Source organism: Triturus cristatus, chromosome 6, assembly GCF_964204655.1.
Source record: "Triturus cristatus chromosome 6, aTriCri1.1, whole genome shotgun sequence".
Lineage (NCBI taxonomy): Eukaryota > Metazoa > Chordata > Amphibia > Caudata > Salamandridae > Triturus > Triturus cristatus.
In genome coordinates this window covers 959,806,760-959,825,615 of record NC_140589.1, presented here as the reverse complement: position 1 = coordinate 959,825,615, position 18,856 = coordinate 959,806,760, and the positions used below count along the sequence as shown (strand labels likewise).

At 47.3% G+C, this 18,856-nt stretch overlaps 1 protein-coding gene across 2 annotated transcripts in view; it reads left to right on the top strand.

The window, feature by feature from the left end:
- Window positions 1–303: 303 nt before the first annotated feature.
- The window catches only part of ZC2HC1B (zinc finger C2HC-type containing 1B), a 292,907-nt gene continuing 274,354 nt past the window's right edge, over window positions 304–18,856 (top strand). For both annotated transcript variants that reach the window (XM_085609304.1, XM_085609303.1), the window contains exon 1: window positions 304–480. The gene's annotated coding sequence lies outside the window, so the exon portion shown is untranslated. The remainder of the gene's footprint in view (window positions 481–18,856) is intronic.

Sequence of the window (18,856 nt, the reverse complement as noted above, 5' to 3'; positions counted from 1 at the left end):
GCAATTGCCAGTTGCTGAGATTAATTCACGCATTCTATCCCTCACCTTGTTGATTTTGCATTCAACGTCATTAATATGCACGCTGGAGGATTTTTGCAAATCCTACCAAACGTCTGTTTTTGCTCTCTGTTAGAGTACTAGATCTTCGCAGCTCAAAAACATTTTTTTTGTCATAAACCAATTGCTGTGCACAAATTGTGACTATTCTGCAACCTCACAGTAGTACATTGGGGCCCATCTTGCCTCCTCCATTTTTTCCCCAGCACAGCTGGATGCTGTCACAACTCTCTATTGTTCATTACAGGCCGGTTGCCAAGGCCACTGACCAGCCTGCAGCACTCCAGTGGATAATGGATAAGTGCCCATGTGTAACTTAAGATTTGTTTCTCCAATGTTCCCTGAAAGGTATTTTAGAGGGGAGTTTGGGCGTATGCTGTATTTGGGAAGATGCGCCTCGCTTCATGAAAACATCGGAAACAGGTGAATAATTTGCAATTTGAAGAGAAGCGCACCTAGGAGTCAGGCACCGATGTGGGGTGGGGATTGTCTGGCCAGAGTGCGGCTCCTGCTAAGGTAGGCCATAACTGTGCCTCGTTTGGTTTCTCTAGCAGCCCCATCATCTACATTTAACCCTTTCATTCCGCGATATGCCAGACATCAGTATCAAACTTTGCTATCAGATCACATTGGCAGAGACTTTTTATTTTTTTTAAAAATGCTCATGTCCTTGCCCTCCGTCCCTCTGGAGGTGGACCTCATCAGTCAACCTATCCACGAATCACCTGTTTTATATGTATTGCGTGTGTGTATATGCTGTTACTTTTTGCTTGAGGGAATGTCAGAGCTGCATTGTTAGATTCTGAAGAGAGGGGAGGCCAGTTCTAATGTCGCTGCTTTTCTCAGACAAATACGGACCATTTGCTCATGCTTTCAGTATCTGAAAGGACCAGGAGGTGGCACTAGAAAAACATTTTTGCGGTAAATACGCTGTATCATATTTTAAGGAAGAAATGCTGCCACTTCTGTCAGGGGCGTAACACAGGCACTCGCAGCCCCCGGGGTCGGGGGCGCCCCAAGCTCCAGGGGGCCCCCTCACCCCTCAGCACAGCACTCTTACCGGAGAGCTCTTGATTGAGCTCGGAGGGGGACCCTTCACGTTCCTTGCAGGGAGGCCCCCTCAATTTTCGTTACGCCAGTGACTTCTGTAACAATCATTTAGGAATAGACTAGACCGCTCTAAAATACCCTTGAAGTCCTGGCGTCTTTCATTTGCTCTGACGAGTTTACACTTCTCAGGGGACAGACTCCCGATTTTTGCCAATGTGCACTCTTTCTTTAAACGGCTTTGACATTAAAATACTAACTATGCGATAACATACTGGCCAGGTGGCATCCCTACTTTGCATCTATTACCTTAAATTTTTCCTGTGGTGCTTTTGTTTTGAACATTTTCGATGAAGTCTTGTGTTTGCTGTGAAAGCATCTGATCCACCATTGTGCGGTTAGTAGTGTGTGAGTGGTGAAGTAGGTGTGTAGCGTGACTGCGTGGTTAGTTAATGTGGTAGATATATACATCAAAGTACTTACCTTGTTCACTTTGAACCTACCTTGTTTATTTAAGTTTTAAGTTTCATGTCATAAACTGTAGAATTGTCTTGCTCAAGGATCTGGCACTGTGTGGTTAGTTAATGTGGTAGATATATGTATCAAAGTACTTACCTTGTTCACTTTGAACCTACCTTGTTTATTTAAGTTTTAAGTTTCATGTCATAAACTGTAGAATTGTCTTGCTCAAGGATCTGGCACTGTGTGGTTAGTTAATGTGGTAGATATATGTATCAAAGTACTTACCTTGTTCACTTTGAACCTACCTTGTTTATTTAAGTTTTAAGCTCCATGTTCTTAAGTGTAGAGTTGTCTTGCTCAAGGATCGGGCACCTGCACTGTTTCCGGGTCATCTGGGCTTTCAATTTGCCAATACACTTCTTATTTAACTTCCTCTTTGGCTCGTGAAAGTAACTTACGATAGGGTGCAATTCTATTATATTTGTAATTAAAGAGGTAGCAGGTCATGTATGTGCCATGAAAGGGTTTGACTGAAGCAAACAGTCTCCTCCAAGGCAAACTATGGCAAAGTTCTTCCCTCTTCTAGCGAGTAATCGATAAATATCGAGATATAGACCGGCATTAACTATGGATGCCACAGAATACATTATTTTAGACGTGAAAATATGGCCGCCCCCCCCATCATTAAGTTAAATAAAAAACATACCTGAAGTCTACGCCAAGGGTGTGGCATCTGTGCACAGCGTGTGGCGGGAGAAATGCCCTCAGGTGCGAATGATCTCACTGCTTTGTTCTCCAACGAGCCAGAATTATGGCATGGTCTTGCTTCATTTTGGTTATGTCACAGTTTAGATTGTGACGTCAGTGGAACAGGCATTTTTTATTATTTCTTTCTTGGTTGGCCCTGCTGAAGGCGTCCAGGTATCGGGTGCCTTAGCTCCCCATTCAATGTGCCACTGCTGTTCACAAAGCACGTCATGGAAAGTACCCGTGCTTACACAGAATAGCTCATTCACCGATTTCCAATTTCTGTGTAATATCTGGATTTGTGTTTAGCAGCCATTCTGAATTATAGCATAGCTGCACACATACATGCTGTACTTTGGAACATTTCAAAATGTGAAGGTTTGATGTTTATTATTTCAAATCTTTCTTAAATGTGCTAATATCTTCCTTGCTAACGTTGACCCATGCAGTTATAAGACTGCTTGAAGTGGCGAAACACCCTCACTTTCCTTTGTGCATTTACATTCTCATAGCACTTTCAAGATATCTATCAATCAATCAGGGAATTGTGAAGCGCGCTACTCACCCGTGAGGGTCTCAAGGCACGGGGGAGAGGTTGCAGCTCCGGGTCAGACGAAGAGCCAAGTCTTGAGGCTCTTCCTGAAGGTGTGCAGAGTGGGGAAGCGTCTGATGTTGATCGGGAGCTCGTTCCAGGCCTTTGCCACGATGTAGGAGAAGGCTCTTCCACCTGCTCTGGTTCTGCGGATGCGCAGGGTTTCTGCGAGGGCGGCGGAGCGGAGGTTTCTCCTGGGTCCGTGGAAGGCGACTCTTTGGTTGAGGAATTTGAGTCTGGTGTTGTGGAGCAATTTGTAGGCGTAGGTTAGTAGCTTGAAAGTTGCTCTCTTCTCGACGGGGAGCCAGTGGAGGTCTCGCAGGTGTTGGGTGAATTGTTAATGTCGTGGGATGCCGAGGACGAGTCTGACCGCGGTGTTCTGGATGATCTGGAGTTTGTGTACCAGGGATTTGTTGATTCCAGAGTAGAGGGCCTTTCCGTAGTTCAGTCTGCTTGTTATGAGTGCGTGGGTGACGGTCTTTCTGGATTCAGGGGGATCCAACTGAAAGTCTTGCGAAGGATGCAGAGGGTGTTCAAGCAGGTGGAGGCGACGGTGTTGATTTGGCGGGTCATGGTGAGGGAGGAGTCGAGTATGATCTTGAGGTTGTGGGCGTGGTCCGTGGGGATGGGAGGGTTGCCGAGGGCGGTGGGCCACCAGGTGTTGTCCCAAGTTGAGGGAGTGGGTCCGAGGACGAGGACTTCTGTCTACTTCGAGTTGCGATTCAGACAGCTGCTGCTAATCCAGGATGCAACGTCTTTCATTCCTTCCTGGAAGCTGAGTCTGGTGGCGTCGGGTTCCTTCGTGAGGGAGAGGATCAGCTGGGTGTCGTCGGCATAGGGTACTATGCTGAGTCCATGCTGTCTGACGATGGCGGCGTGGGGGGTCATGTAGATGTTGAACAGCTTGGGGCTGAGCGACGATCCTTGAGGTACTTCGCAGTTGATCTCTGTGGGTTCGGAGGGGAACGGGGGGAGTCTAATCGTTTGGGTTCTACCGTCGAGGAAGGAGCAGAGCCAGTCGAGGGTGGTTCCTTGTATGCTGGCGTCATGGAGTATGGCTGGGAGAGTGTGTTGGGAGACTGTGTCGAAGGCTGCGGAGAGGTCTAGTAGCATGAGGGCCGCCGTGTGGCCTTGGTCAAGGAGCGTGTGGATGTCGTCTGTGGCGGCGAGGAGGGCGGTCTCGGTGCTGATATTGCTGCGGAATCCAGATTGGGAAGGGTCGAGGATGGCGTTCTCCTCGATGAAGTTAGTCAGCTGGGCGTTGAGGATCTGCTCAGTAACTTTGGCCACGAAGGGAAGGAGAGAGATGGGTCTGTAGTTTTTCAGGTTCATCGGGTCTGCAGAGGGTTTCTTGAGGAGGAGCTTGTATTCTGCGCGTTTCCAGTCGTCGGAGAATATGCCGGATTCAAAGGTGGCGTTGATGGTGTGTCGTAGCTCAGGCGCTATGACGACGGCGGCTCTGTGGAAGATGTGCGGCGGGCAGGGGTCCGTGGGGGCTCCTGAGTGAGTGCTCTTCATGGTTGTGGCTGTATCTTCTGTGGTGACCGGGGTCCAGGCAGCAATGGTAAGCTGGCTGTCGTCGGTGGGGGAAGGGGTGATTTCTGGAGTCTGTTCGCTGAAGTTGTCGTAGAGGGCCTTGATTTTCAGATGGAAGTAGGAGCCAAGCTTATTGCAGAGGTCCTGGGAGGGTGTGACGTCTGTGGCTTCACTGGGGCATTTCATGAATTCCTGGATGATACCGAAGAGTTCTTTTGAGTTGCTGGAGTTGGCGAGGATTTTGTTACAGATGAAATCGTTATATAAAATGGCTGTTTCTTGGCTGACTGAAATAAATACAATCCTCCCCATGTCCAACAGCTAAATTGTGTTTTTATGATTTTATATTTAAATGCTTTGGCTAAAAAAGCATTAATACTCCCAAATACCCACATTACCATGCACTGAACTGCAGTACCCCACCTCAACACCAGACAGTCACAATTGCACCAGACTAAGGGCCTCATTCCGAGCTTGACGGTCTTTGCAGTGAGCCGCCACACCAGCGTCCCACTGCAAGACCGCCAAACTTGTAGTCAAACCACCCGCTGAATTCTGAGTTAATCCTGTGCAGGCGGCCCTGCTACAGCTGGCGCCCCATGTTACGTATCTTAGGCACATAGGTGTGCTTTAGACATGTGTCACCGTGAGACAGCCGCAGCTCATTCCTGTACAGAAAGAAATGCACAATCCTGTGCATTTCTTTCCGTGCAGGAACAGGGGGGCACAACATGTGCACCCCTGCATGCATTCCCAGGCCCAGAGGCAACCTTTCCTCTCCGCCATCCTTTCCATGGCGAAAGAAGGCCCTAAAACTTCTTATCACTGCAAAATCACCACCACAAAACTATACTATCATCTCACCAGCAAACTTCCACAGCAGCACCACTCTATCCTCAGCAGCCCTTACCATTATACTACCATTCCCCAACATAGAAATACCAACTCCACCATGGTGTTACCAGCCTAGCTGTGCACTAGCATTCCAAGTCAACACACTGTCACCGCTCACAATTATACCACCGGCCCATACTCTCACCTGGACACCATTGTAGTACTACCAACACGCCTGCTCTCCAACCCAGCAGCACCAAACGCTCACCTTACCCCTGCACCACCATCCTTTATTTATTTATAGCATTTGTTAATCCAAAACTGTCACCAAACAATATCCTGGCCTTGAAAGCTTATGTAAAAGCACAGCAATGCTGACGTAGATGCACATGAGTGAGGGGAAAATAATATTTTAGAATTACTCAGGGAAAAGCCAGGGGTTTAAAGCTTTCATGAATTTCAGCAATTCCGTTGATGACCTAAGAGTGGGTGGCAGTTTATTCCACAACTAGGCTGCCTTAACTATAAAGGCCAGATCACTTTGTCATATCTTTTGCAGAACTCTAGCGAAGATACCTCCCAGAAGTGTGTCCTTTCTGTCTAGGGTTATAGAGGCCCAGGACCCTTGCCATGTAGAGCCTTAAACACAATACACTTGGCTTAAAAGATGATCCACTGCTTCAGGGGAAGCCAATGCAAATCCTTCAGTGCATTGGATGCCAAGGATCTACGGGGTCTGTTTAACGCAAGTTTAGCTGCTGCCACTTGGACTCTATACAGTCTATTGATCAATTAGTCAGGAACTCCAAGTAATAGGGGATTGCAGTAGTCCAACCTACTAAGTATGACACTACGCACAATGAGAGATTTAGATTGGGTAGGTAGTAATGGTAGTACCTTCTTTAGGCCGCAAAGGAGTGCAAAACAGGTTCATCACGTTAAAACTGCCTCTCCCACCCAGCACCCTGACACTCCCACATACCAGTTCTGCACTTCCATCCAAACCGTTACACTACTGACTGAAAGAAGTTCACCGCCACTCACTAGCATCACATGCCAGCCACCCGACAGTACAGTACTACCACCTCATACCATTGAATACCCACTGCAGTCTCAGCCTTGCTACTATACCCAATTCACCATCACTATCACTATACATCATGCCAACTAACCCACATGTTTGCACTGAGCCCATTCAAATCCGCCTGCCTCGGCCACATACAATGAAAATTGTTCCCTTATAGAATCCTTGGTTGTTAAGCGAGGGTTGAGACAGGGATGCATTTTAGCACCGGTTTTATTCACTCTATATATTAACAATTTGGGGGCTGCCCTGTCATCTGTGCGCAAAGACATCCCTAGAGCAGGCTCTAAATTCATCCCAGCTCTCATATATGCAGACAATGCAGTTCTACTTGTTAGGACACCTGTGGCGCTGCAAAGTCTTTTAAATACATTTATTGATTTTATGGTTTCACTTGACTTTTCCACACATTTTTCCAAGTCTCACATAATGTTGTAGGGTAACACAAAGCATGACAAACGTACGTTCATATGCAAAGGGGGAAAACTGACAAATGTTGCCACATTTTCCTATTTGGGTGTTTTGTTTGATGAAAAAGGGTCATGGGTGGTACACCGAATACTCCCAAAAAATATCCTGTCTAGAGCAGCAGGAGCAACCATGGTCTTTGCAAGGAGATTGGGGAGCAAACCACTATGACCAACATTGAAGGTCTATAATGAGAAATGTATACTAATGGCCACATATGGCAGCGAGGTCTGGGGCTATAAGGATGCCCACTTTTCGCAGGTGTTGGAAAACAAATTCCTCCGGAAACTTATAGTAGTACCCTCCAGCACCCCGTTCTTTATGGTGCACATAGGACTTAGGCAAGGCTAATTTCCGATCTTATAGCAGTGGCCCCTTTGATACGGTGGTTACAAATATGGTCTAGCCCCACTCCTACCTTGAACCAGTATGTTTTAGAAGATTGCATGAGGCTCGACAGGGCCGCTGACACTCCTAGGCTAGGTTACGTCTCACAGCAGCTAGCGAATATAGGGCGCCCTGAGCTCTTTACAAACCCTAGACAGATACACCCTGAAGAGATGAAAGATATAGAAAGGCAATTTCTAGCCAGGAGATTGGTGGAAAGGGAAAATAGTGAACTTAACAAACCCATGGTAAGACAATACTTAATATTGAGTCCTGGGACCTAAGAACAACATTTTTGGTTGTAAATCAATAATTCACACCATTGCTTTCTTTTAATTAGATTTAGGTTTAATTGTTCATTGATGCCTCTCGGTATCCAAGGGTTTCTCTAAGCCAAAGTCCCTAAAACCCTGCTCTTGTGCTGAATTTAAAGGACAAAGACCTTTTACTTTTTTCCGTGAATTTATAGTGACTTTCGGAAAAAATACATCTTACCACTTTTAAAACAATGTAATTTTGTACAAGTGAGATCAGCTTTGATATATTTGCAAATGTTGTCCACGCCCTTGATATGTTTTGGGGTTGCACGTTTTTTATCAGGAGCTTTAAGGTGAAGAAAAAATTGTTTATGCGCTTAACTAAAATCTGTCTTAAAATTCATCTTTATTTTAGCGGACATTACTATTTTAACTTTGTAGTGCTGTATAAAATGCACTTTAATTAGGTCTGTTTTTGTTAAACTTACTATTTCTGTCTTCTGACTTGACATTTTTAAATTGTTAAAGATCCACATTGGCAATTGTATATGAATTATTGGACCTGCCCTTGTAGTATGCACTGTGTAGTGTTGGTCCTTTTATCTGTCAGGGTGTTTTAAATGTGCTTTTATGGTAAAAAATGGCTGAATAAAGTGTACTTGACTAATCCACATGCACAACCCTTACCCCATAGTACCACACAACCCATTTGATGCAGCAGACAGCAAACCCCAAGATGTAAACACCATCCCCCATGACTAAACCACCTAACACCACCAAGGATTCAACCAGCACCACTACCACCACTGCACTGGTATACCACCACTGTGCTACCACAGGACAGACTCACATTACCACCCATAATCACCAAGCATCCAAACTGCACAACTACACCCGAACACAATTGCATCACCACCTCCCACAAACAAATTGTACCCACCACCACTTAATCCCCTCTCATAACTGCATTACTAAGCCACAGCACCAAATTATCAGTACAACCCCTAAACCACAATACCCCTCATACTGTGCAAAACACGACTCTGCAGACACGCTGTGTTGAGGTACATTAACAAAGCACAACACCACCACCATAATAATGCAGACACGGGGGGAGGAGCCAAGATGGCGACCGAGACGGCAGCGTAGATTCCCGGCTCCGTGAACCTCCACATCCCGCACGGATATCCTGTACTAGATCCTTAGCTTGCGCCATGGGATCGTGTTTGTGAAGGAGAGTGGCAACCGATCGTGTGACTCCGGGGTTTCTGGCTACTGTACCGCCTGAGAAATCTGCGGATGAACTTTGCGGCCCGTGCAGGCCCGGAGCCGGGACCTCGAGTGGACGCCTTGGCCGGGTGGCAGTTTAACAACAACGGCCTGTGGGGACTGGGTGGAGTCGGTCCACCGGGGCGGCGCTGCCCCCGGCCTGCATCTCGCCGCGGCCGCTCCCGTTGCTAAAGTGTAGTGGATCGAGGGCATACCCGGGGGTGCAGTTCTCAGACTCTTCGGTGTTTGCCCCTGCCTTTGACGGTGAGCTGCCCGGACACCGCCCCTAGCTCGTCCTGATCCTTGCAGACTGCTCCCGGATTTTCGCGGCTGCTGGTCCTTGGTGGAGACGACTGTTGCCCGAGCCACGCAACGGCTGAATTTGTGCCTGCCCCCGGACCCCTGTCTCCAGCGACGTGGACCCCGAGGTGCTTGTCCCTGGGTCCCGGCCCCCATACGAGCCGGGCCTCCCCCGGCGGCCATCTTGTTGCGATGCAGCCTACTATCCTGTCCACCGGGTCGCAGCAGGATTGGGAGTGTGTGACTTTTGGGAGTGTGGCGGAGCGACCGCGGGGAGCAGTGCTGGGGTACGGCGACCTCCTCGAGGCCCTTGGTGCCCTTCATTTCTCCTTGGCTCGTGGCATCGAGGTCTTGGGGAGTAAGATCGACGGTGCGGCATCAGCGTTGGGACAATGGCGGCATGCTGGTCCACAGTTACACAGGGACTTCCTACACTGCACACGGGAGGATAATGTCGCGGCCATCCCTGCGATTAGTGCGCAGCCGGACACTCCGGACAGTATGCTACCGTATGATCGGCTGACTGAGGGTTTGATCTGTTCCGGAGGTAGTGGTTCCGAGTGGAAGGTGGTGGCCTCGTCCCGTGCACGACCTCCGGTGACCCAGGGACTTTACCAGCAATGTCTGTCTACTTTGGATGATTCAGCCTTCCCGGACCTTGTGTGCAGTGCCGATCCTGGGGCAGCATTGGGAAAGACGTCCCTCCGAGATGCGGACTGTGTTGGCGTTCTGAGACCTCCACCCCACCTATGTGCGTCGCTTCCCGGTTGTTTTGTGACATCCCTTCACCCTGGAACATCGGACATGGCGCTGGGTCAAGGGGTAGGCATGGGCAGCATCGCCAGGAGTGGTCAGGGATGAGGCTGATCCCTCGGGGTGATCAGCTGGTAGACGGGCGGACTCATGGTTGTGTACTCCCAGGACATAGCTACTAGCATATTCGGTGCGCCATGCTCCCCATTCCCCCTTTTGTTATGATCGATTTGGTGCTACTTATTGTTTGCTGTTGGGATACCTTACTGTGCGGGAGGGAGAAGCCGGGGGTCTGTTCTGAAGGCCCTCCTCCAGTTTATTATATTTTCTCCACCCCCCCGCCTGGTGGGGTTCTTTCTTATTCCTTTTTCCCTGTTTCTTCTATATTTCGGGTCTAGTTCCAGGGCGACAGGCACACTGCTGGGGGGAGGGGCCATACTCATTTGCAGAGGTGCAGGGTGGGGGGTTGGGGGGGGGACTCTTTTCTCTCTCAGTCTTTCTCTCCTTTTCCATGGCCTCCTTTTTCTTTTCCGTTTCTTCTTGTTTCTTCTTTTCTGGGATCAGCATGGTACGCCTCTTTTGCTGTGAACCGTTGCCTCTCCGTGTGTGCCACAGTTTCCGGGGGTTCTCTGGGCGTTAGGTATGGGGGCCTGCAGGCGCAACTGTTTTTGATATTCTTCCCCATCATATCCTGTGTTTGCGCCATGGACTCAATAGATTGCTGTTTATTGCTAACGTCTATCATGCGGCCTGCCCTTTATCGCTGTTGGGAAATTGTTTGGCACCTGATCCTATTGTTTTGTTTCATTATAAAATGAAAAACCCCTTTCTCCTGGTGTCCTACCTGCGCGGCTCCCGGGCCGAACTAACTTAATATGAAGACTTTGCTACCGAGGTGCCACATGTGCTTATATTTGACCTTATTGCTCTGATTGCTTAGCGGCCGGCCCTGGGGGGTTGTAGGCCCATACTTGTCAATGATGGAAATGTCAATAAAGGTTTTTCAAAAAAAAAAAAAAAAAAAAAAAAAAAAATAATGCAGACACAATACAACAACATAATATGGCAATACAACACTAAAACCACTTCACAACCTTAGCAAATGTGTTCCGCCCATTTAGTCCAACGGGACTTTTTGCTTTTGACTACCCAGTTTTTGGACTTTTAATGTGTGCAAGTCTCACAACTTGAACCTCATTCACAATAAATTAATGGTAATTAGGCTGGTAGTGCTAACCACCAGTGTCCGCCTTTTCTGATACGGCCATTGCTACGCAGCTAGGATAAGAGGCACTAGTCTAATAACGTGTGAGCACAAATGTGCGGGCTGCACATGTGGGACTACTGTTTTGCAGATCCCGATATCTGCGTACTGGTAGCCTGTCACAGGATGGACTTTACAAGAATTGGTATAGACATGGGGTATGCCTTACAAAATGTGTGGGCATTCATAGTGTAGGTCTGTAGTGATTCCTTAAACATCTGGAATGCCTACATTGCATAGAGCACAGCAAGAATCATATCAACTACACCATCTTTCAGTTGTTTTTGCTCAATCTCCACCAGTGAAGGTGCAAACTGTGGAGGCTCAGGTGTAGCACTACGTGCTGCTGTTCAGAAAGCAGATCTTCCCGAAATGGCAACTGAAGGGGGGGGAGGATCAGATGCTCGAAGTCAGACCCTCCAATCTCAATTTGAGGCTAAGAGAATAATATCTGCTTTGTACCCCCTCAACTTCCACAGAAAGCGTGGCATCAGGGGAAATGGTGGAAGTGCATGACGGAGGCCAAAGTCCCACCCAAGGCGGAACATGCCACACAGAGGAGGAAACTCCAGTCCTCAAAAACGGGGCACTGCCTTTCTAAAGTGCGAACATGTCCACTTGGGGTATGTCCCACTGAGCGAAGATCCTTTGGCTCACCTTCGGTATAGGCACACTTGTGGCACATCAGATAACACTGTCCAAGCTTGTCTCCCCTTACATTTAGGTAACAGCCAGGTAGCGTGCACACATTGAAATCTTGTTCCTCTCCAGCTATAGTCACAATCTCAGAACCTCTAGATAGAGAATGTGTGAGCCCATGCTGCCATGTTTGTTGCAGTACCATATGGCAGTAGCATGGTCATTGAGAACTTGGACTGTGCTGTCCTTTACTGATTGCAGAAATGCCTTTAGGACTAGATGAATTGCCTGCCTCTCTGGTAGGTTTGTATGACAGCGTGTCCACCGGTGACCAAAGACTGCAAATCTCCAAGTTATCCAAGTGCACTCCCCATCCTAGGAATGATGTATGAGTCCCTGACATGACAACTGGAGGAGGGGGCAGAAAGGTCTGCTCTCCAAGTCAGATCTTTTCTGAAAGACACTCCCAGTGCTGAGCCTTTAGAAGATGTAGGTTCCACTGGGTGACACTCATAGTCCACTGGGCGAATGGAACCCTCAGGATGCAAGAAGATTATAGGCTCCAAACACTGGTTTTGTATATGGACTCCTTTTTTTGATTAATCTGTTATCTGCACTGGTAGTAACTAACATGAGGGTCCGAGGAAGGCCACTGCACCTCCTATGAGGACATTAGGCTGAAACATGTCAACCTATGACTATTCATGCACTCTTGGACAGATCTAATTTCACTCTGTCTGAGTTGTTTTTATTCCTGGTCAGAGGATGCGTGAGTAAACTATCTGCATAACTCATAACTAGTTTTAACTCACATTCATAGTTTTCTCTTTGTTACCATACCTGTCTCACATAGGGTATTTAGTATACCTCTTTCAAACTGAATAAAAACATCCCTGAGCTCCTCCCTCTCAGAGAGGGGTTGTAGCCCGCACTCGGACTAAGTTAGAGTGCAAGGAGGTTGCACTATGATAAAGTATGCCACTTTCGGGCGGGTGAGGGGAGCCATCCTATAAAAGGGACACTCCATTAGCTGTAGTTCCCATTTCCCTTTTTTTCTTTTTAGACCCAGGGTTTCATTTGTGTTTTGAAATGATAATTTTGGAGGAGAAAACCCATGCTGGTCTTTAAATTCCTCTTGGCTCCCTTCTAGTGTTGTGGTGGGGGAACCGGCTTGTCACCAAAAAGTGTAACGTCATCTAATGGCATGCCCATAAGTGTAGCCTGGATGTCTCTGGAGCATCCCAAGAAGCGCATCTATTAATATCTATGAATGATTACTCTGTTTTTCATATCAGAGGCAACTAAATATTTTGAGACCAAAACTATTGTAAGATCTGCTTGGCTGCATCTTGACTATCATGTACAGTTTGAAAAAATAAATGCTTAGGTCCCCCTCACAAAAATAGGACAACAGTTGCTGCGATATGAGCAAGGAGGGGAAGAGGCGGGCAGAGATGCTAGGCGTCTTGAGGTGCTGCGCTCTACACATGCAGAACAGTTGGAGCGCCTTCGCTGCCATAATTATACTGCACATACAGGGCAGGCTATTAGCGTGGCTAATACGGCAGGAATACACTCATACCCCATTCGGACACTGCGGGAAGGACAGGCCAGATGTTATATACACAACATGAAATACATGAAGCCTTGACACACCACTATGCCAGCTTATACTGCTCCTGTAGACGAGACACTGGGCAAGACCTAGAGGGGTTGCTGGACGCTTTGCAACTGCCTACGGTGGGTCAAGAACATAGGGAAGCACTCCACACACAGGTTACACTGGAAGAGATTGGGGAAGCTATACAGTCCCTTACTTCTGTAAGGTCACCGGGCCCGATGGACTACCGGCAGAGTACCACAAGGCATACAGGGTCTCCCTTGTACAGCGTCTCCACACCCTATACTCCACTGCATTAGAGTCCCGGTGACTTCCACCCTCTATGCGCGAGGTGCACCTGATATTGCTGCTGAAACCTCATAAACATCCTACCAAGATGGGCTCCTATAGACCCTTAGCTTTGCTTAACACCGATTACAAGATACTAGCGAAGGTGTTAGCAGATAGTTTGGCGCAGGTCGTCCCTTCATTGGTTCACACGGATAAAAATGGCTTTGTGCCTTCCTGTAGTACCTCCCTCAATTTACGGCGCTTTTTCAGGGTATCTACGTATGCAGTGGAAGCATGGCCCCGGGAGGGTTTCCTTGTATTAACCTGGAGAAAGCCTTTGATTCCTTGGAATGGAGTTACCTATTTATGGTACTCGAGAAATTTGAGCTGGGCCCAGTGTTCATCCACTGACATGTCTCCTCTACACCAACCCCACAGTCAGAATTAAAGTGGGACCCTACCTTTCAGACTCTCTTCCAGTACAAAGGGGTACAGTACAGGGGTGCCCGTTAACTCTGCTCCTGTTTGCGCTTGTGATGGAGCCATTAGCAGCAGCGCTACGTACCCAACTGGGTGATTAAGTGCCCCTGGGAGATGCCACGCATCGTGTCGCTATATGCCGATGACCTCCTCATCTACACTAGAGACATCAACCGTGCCCCGCCTAACTTATGCAATTACTGGAGGAGTTCGCTGCCCTTTCTGGGCTGACTGTCAATGTTGGCAAATCTTGTGTTTACTCATTTCAAGAGGGACTCCAGGACCCTAATTTCGTTATGGGCGGTGGACACGTTCAGCTACTAAGGCATCCAAATCTACCACCGCACAGACGATCTCGTTGATGGGAACCTAGGCCGGGAGGTGACAGCCCGCAAATCGCAGATGCACTTTTGGAGTACCCTACCGTTATCTGTAACGGGCAGTGTTGCACTTTCTAAAATGGTAGTACTACTCCCAAGACTCCTATACTACTTCACAAATTTGACGGTCTACATCCCAGACTCTTTCTTCACCCCCATGGAAAAACAAATTTGAGATTTTATCTGGGGCAACGCCAGACATAGGATGGCGCAGCAGAAACTGTACCTGCCGATAGACCAGGATGGAATGGCGGCTCCTTGTATTGAGCATTATTATCTTGCCTCACAACTTCAATGGGTATCACGTTGGCTCTCAATCCGCCATTGCACAGATACTGCCACTATGCGTCCGGCCTCTCCCCTGCAGAATATAGTCAGCCTTTTCCACCCAGGTGCACGCTCCAGACTGCTGGAGCCTTTTTCTACTTGAAGTGTCCTATAGATGCTTCCGCAGAAGCCTGTATATCACCCGTAAGGTGACCCCCTATGCGCCAGCGATACCTTTGGAAGGAACCCCCGATGGCCGCACAGTAATCTCTTCGCAGATATAGAAGGTGGCATGAGAATGACATTCAGACACTTGGAGACTTATATCGGGAGGGGGTACTTTTATCATACACAACCCTGGTAGAGGAAGATGGGTTCCCGCTTGGCCACTTTCTGATTCATCGGGCACTGGTAGCTTCACTCACGGCAAAGTGGGGGACATGACTACAGACCCGCAGACACATCTTACCATGCAATACTTGCATGTTATGGGGTCGGGTAGGCACCTGACACAATGGTTCGCAGCTTCCCTGAGGATTCATGCTGCAATCAGCCTCGACCCATTGCGTCAAAAGTGGGAACAGGATCTGGGACACCAGCTTTCAGATACAGAATGGGCCCGGATACTTGAAAGTCCGACATGCATACCCCGCAATATGCGTTTCCGGCAAATACAGCTTTACAACGTTCACAGGGCATATCTCACGCCTGCAAAAATTAATCAATACTTTAATCGTGTAGATGCTGAATGTCTGAGATGCACTGAACAAGGGGCTGATTTAATCTATATGCTATGGGGTTGTGCCCGGGTGGGTACCTACTGGAATCAAGTGGCCTCTCTCTTGCGAACTTGCATCGACCAAGCGCTACCACATGACTGGCCGACCTACCTGTTGCACAAATTTCACAGAACTCCCGCTTCAAAGGTTACTTTGAGATTCGTAGATTTTGGGCTGATAGTAGCCAAGCGGCTCATTACCAAGAAATGGAAGGCGCCCAAACCCCCCCCCCCCCCCATCCCCCCACTATAATGGCCTGGCGGAACTCAATGCTTGCATGGGAGAAGGCAGAGTGCATCACCATTAGGCGCGCGAGGAAATACTGGGACTGGGCAAGATCCCCATTGCAGCATGCTGGGACACTCTATACACTGAGCTGCAGCTCACTGTGGACACGGAAGGAGGGGATTCCCCTGCGCTACACCCTGTGGGTAACTGACGTCATCCTGAGTTTGGGTAGCGGATACACCGCGCCACTTCCCTACTGTATTGCACACTACTTGTACAAACTGGCTAATACAAACTATGGATAGGGGGAGTGGCAGTAAATAGTCTCCGGTAGTGCGAAAACAACACACAACTTCCAACAGGACGTTGAGGGCTGAACAACAGTTACAAAGGTTTTAATATGTTCTTTTTGTAAGTTAATGCAATCTAAGTTTTATTTTCTCACTCTAAACTTACGATATTGCCTAGCACAGTGCAAACAATGATGTTATTATCTGTGTAGTATGTTACCTTGTGTAAAGGCAGGCAACAGCAGGCAGTTTATAATATGCATAATCTTTTGGACAACTGCAGCCAAATTTTCACAATCGTTGCCCTGCCTTTCCTTTTTCTCCACAGTTTCTCCCCCTTTTTTAAACTGATTGATGGACAAAAAATGTGACTGTATTTACTAATTTGAGGCTACTGTTCTCTTCTTGTCTCGATGAACATTGAGTCATTGATCCTCATAGTGTGATTATGCCATGCCACCGTATCTGTACCATTCCCATGTTACGTGTTATATAACGTCCACTACTGCTTGCACGCAGGTGTCATTGTTATTGTAACCTCTTCAAAGCAAGAAAATAATAAAACAGATTTGCACAAAAAAAAGAAATGCTTAGGTCCCATGGAAGAGCTGAATTAACCTCCTGTGCCATCTCTCAAAGAGTATGTCAGCCATAGGCTAGGAAGCAGGAGGCAAAAGGCAAACTCCCTCAGGAAAAATCCTCTTTGTCCATTGCAACAATTTGCTTAGGCTCCTTGTGCAGGGGAATACAAGGAAAAGCATTAGGATTGAGTTTTACATGAAGAAGCCTCCACGATCAGTCTTTCTGGGGAAGGGAGTTGCATCAATAATTTAGGGTCTCCAGGACCCGGTATATGTCCCTGGGCAGAAAATAGCTTGAACCAAATAACCAGAATGAGGTTCATGAGGGCAACATTAAACATTAGAGGCTCAGAAGAAGATAACTTGACTGCAGGATTTCTCTAAGCGAATTCCGTTTATCCTCTTCTGTTAAAAGGCTTTCGCACACCTGCGGATAACAAGTGCAAAGGAAGCACTCTGCTCTCTAAGAGAGCCATAGGACCAGACTAGGACTGATTTGGAGAGGTGTTCAGGACCCTGCTGTATTGTAGATCTGGATAAAGGCCTGAATCTGTATGAGGGAGATAAAAATTTCCATCTCATCCTATGTTGTGAGGCACATACCGTAAGATTTGGATAGGATCTGATCTGACCCAAATATGACTTCCAACTGTATGGAAAAGGGACCATAAGCGGCTCATTGTCAGAGCAAGCTGACATCTTTGTAATAGTGTAGCACGGCAAAGAGTGAAACCTGGCTCAAGATGGGTCAGACTTCACAGTCGGCACCATCAGAATTGGGAATGATGCAGCTGGGCGCTAGGCCATTGTCGAAGGTGTCAATGATATATGTGTACTGACAAGGCCTTCTGCATGGATGTGTAAGCCAATGGTGAAGGTAGACCTAAGTAGTCTGAAGGTAGTCATCAAACTCTGAGCCTAGAGCTGTCATTCAAAATACAGCTGGAGGTCTTGTTGGCTCCATAGGGGCTGAATGCGCTCCAGAGGAAGAGGGACTTCTCTTGCATATTTACAGCATGGCCTCTCTGAAGATCATTATTTGGTGCAGTCCAGTGACGGCCCAAGAAACTTGGGGTGCATCTTCTTAAGGATTGGAACTAGCTTGGAAGATGAAAATGAAGCTGAGGCTTGGTCACTAGGACACTGACTACGGGACCTGGTATGAGCATATGATTGTCTAGGGGAAGAGGAATTCCATTTGCAATGCTTTTTATGTTTTTTCTTTCTTTCAAAATGTGTCTTTTGACTGACTGGCCTGAGGAGGGGGACTTGGAGTGGGAACAGCCTAATTTCTTGGAGTGAGAACAGCATAATTTCTTGCCATTCTCCACCATGTATAGTTTGACTTCCTGCTCCTTGATGGCCTTGAGTACAGAAAGAGTACTGAAAAATATAAGCACGAGAAGGGAAGTCTGAGAATAACCAGAATGGATATGGAGTAGAGCATAGACGTTTGACTGATGCAATGCTTTACCAGTTTACGTGTGTAGAGGAAGTCAGGGGCCCAAAAGGTACTGACTATTATTGTTGATTGCCTGGGAGCCATCCCAGAACCTTCCCAGCTGCATGACATTCCCTTAGGCTCAGATATACTCAGACTGATGTGAAGCGATCAACGTTTATCTCTTTATTTTATTCGGAAGCCTGGGTGTAAAGGTGAATTTTGTAAACTGGCCAATCTGTGCAATGAAGGACAGATGTACGGCAAATACGACTTATGTTCTTTTGACATTTCTGTATTGAAGACAAACAGTTAATCATACATTTCAACTATTATACCCCAAAATAATAACTCTACAATTAATAAACCTTCCCAACTTATAAAACGTTGCTAGGTCTCCATTCTTCAATTTGAACCATCTCCGTTGTGAAACTCAGATTTTATTTTATGAAATACCCACCCCTAAAGAGATGGGTTGTGAGACAGTAGGGTAGGACAGAATAGAGAGAACAGCAAGACGAAAATCGTCAGCGAGGGCTTGACAACTAGATAGCCCCACTTTGTAAAACTTATACCGTCCCAAACCAAAACTTTCTTGGTGATCTGTAATCAGGGCTGCTATTGTGAGCTGAAGCACTTGTAGAACCATCTCTTTCTGCTGAACACTGCCGTTGACAATGACAGTCATCCAAGGCATCTCTATTTTGCCCAAAAACCAGCAGACTTTGGTGACAAGGCCCTTAACAATGTACTCAATTTATCGAAAAACCACTATCCTCAGCAGGCAAACCGGTAACAATCTCCAGTATTGTGATCCACGGAG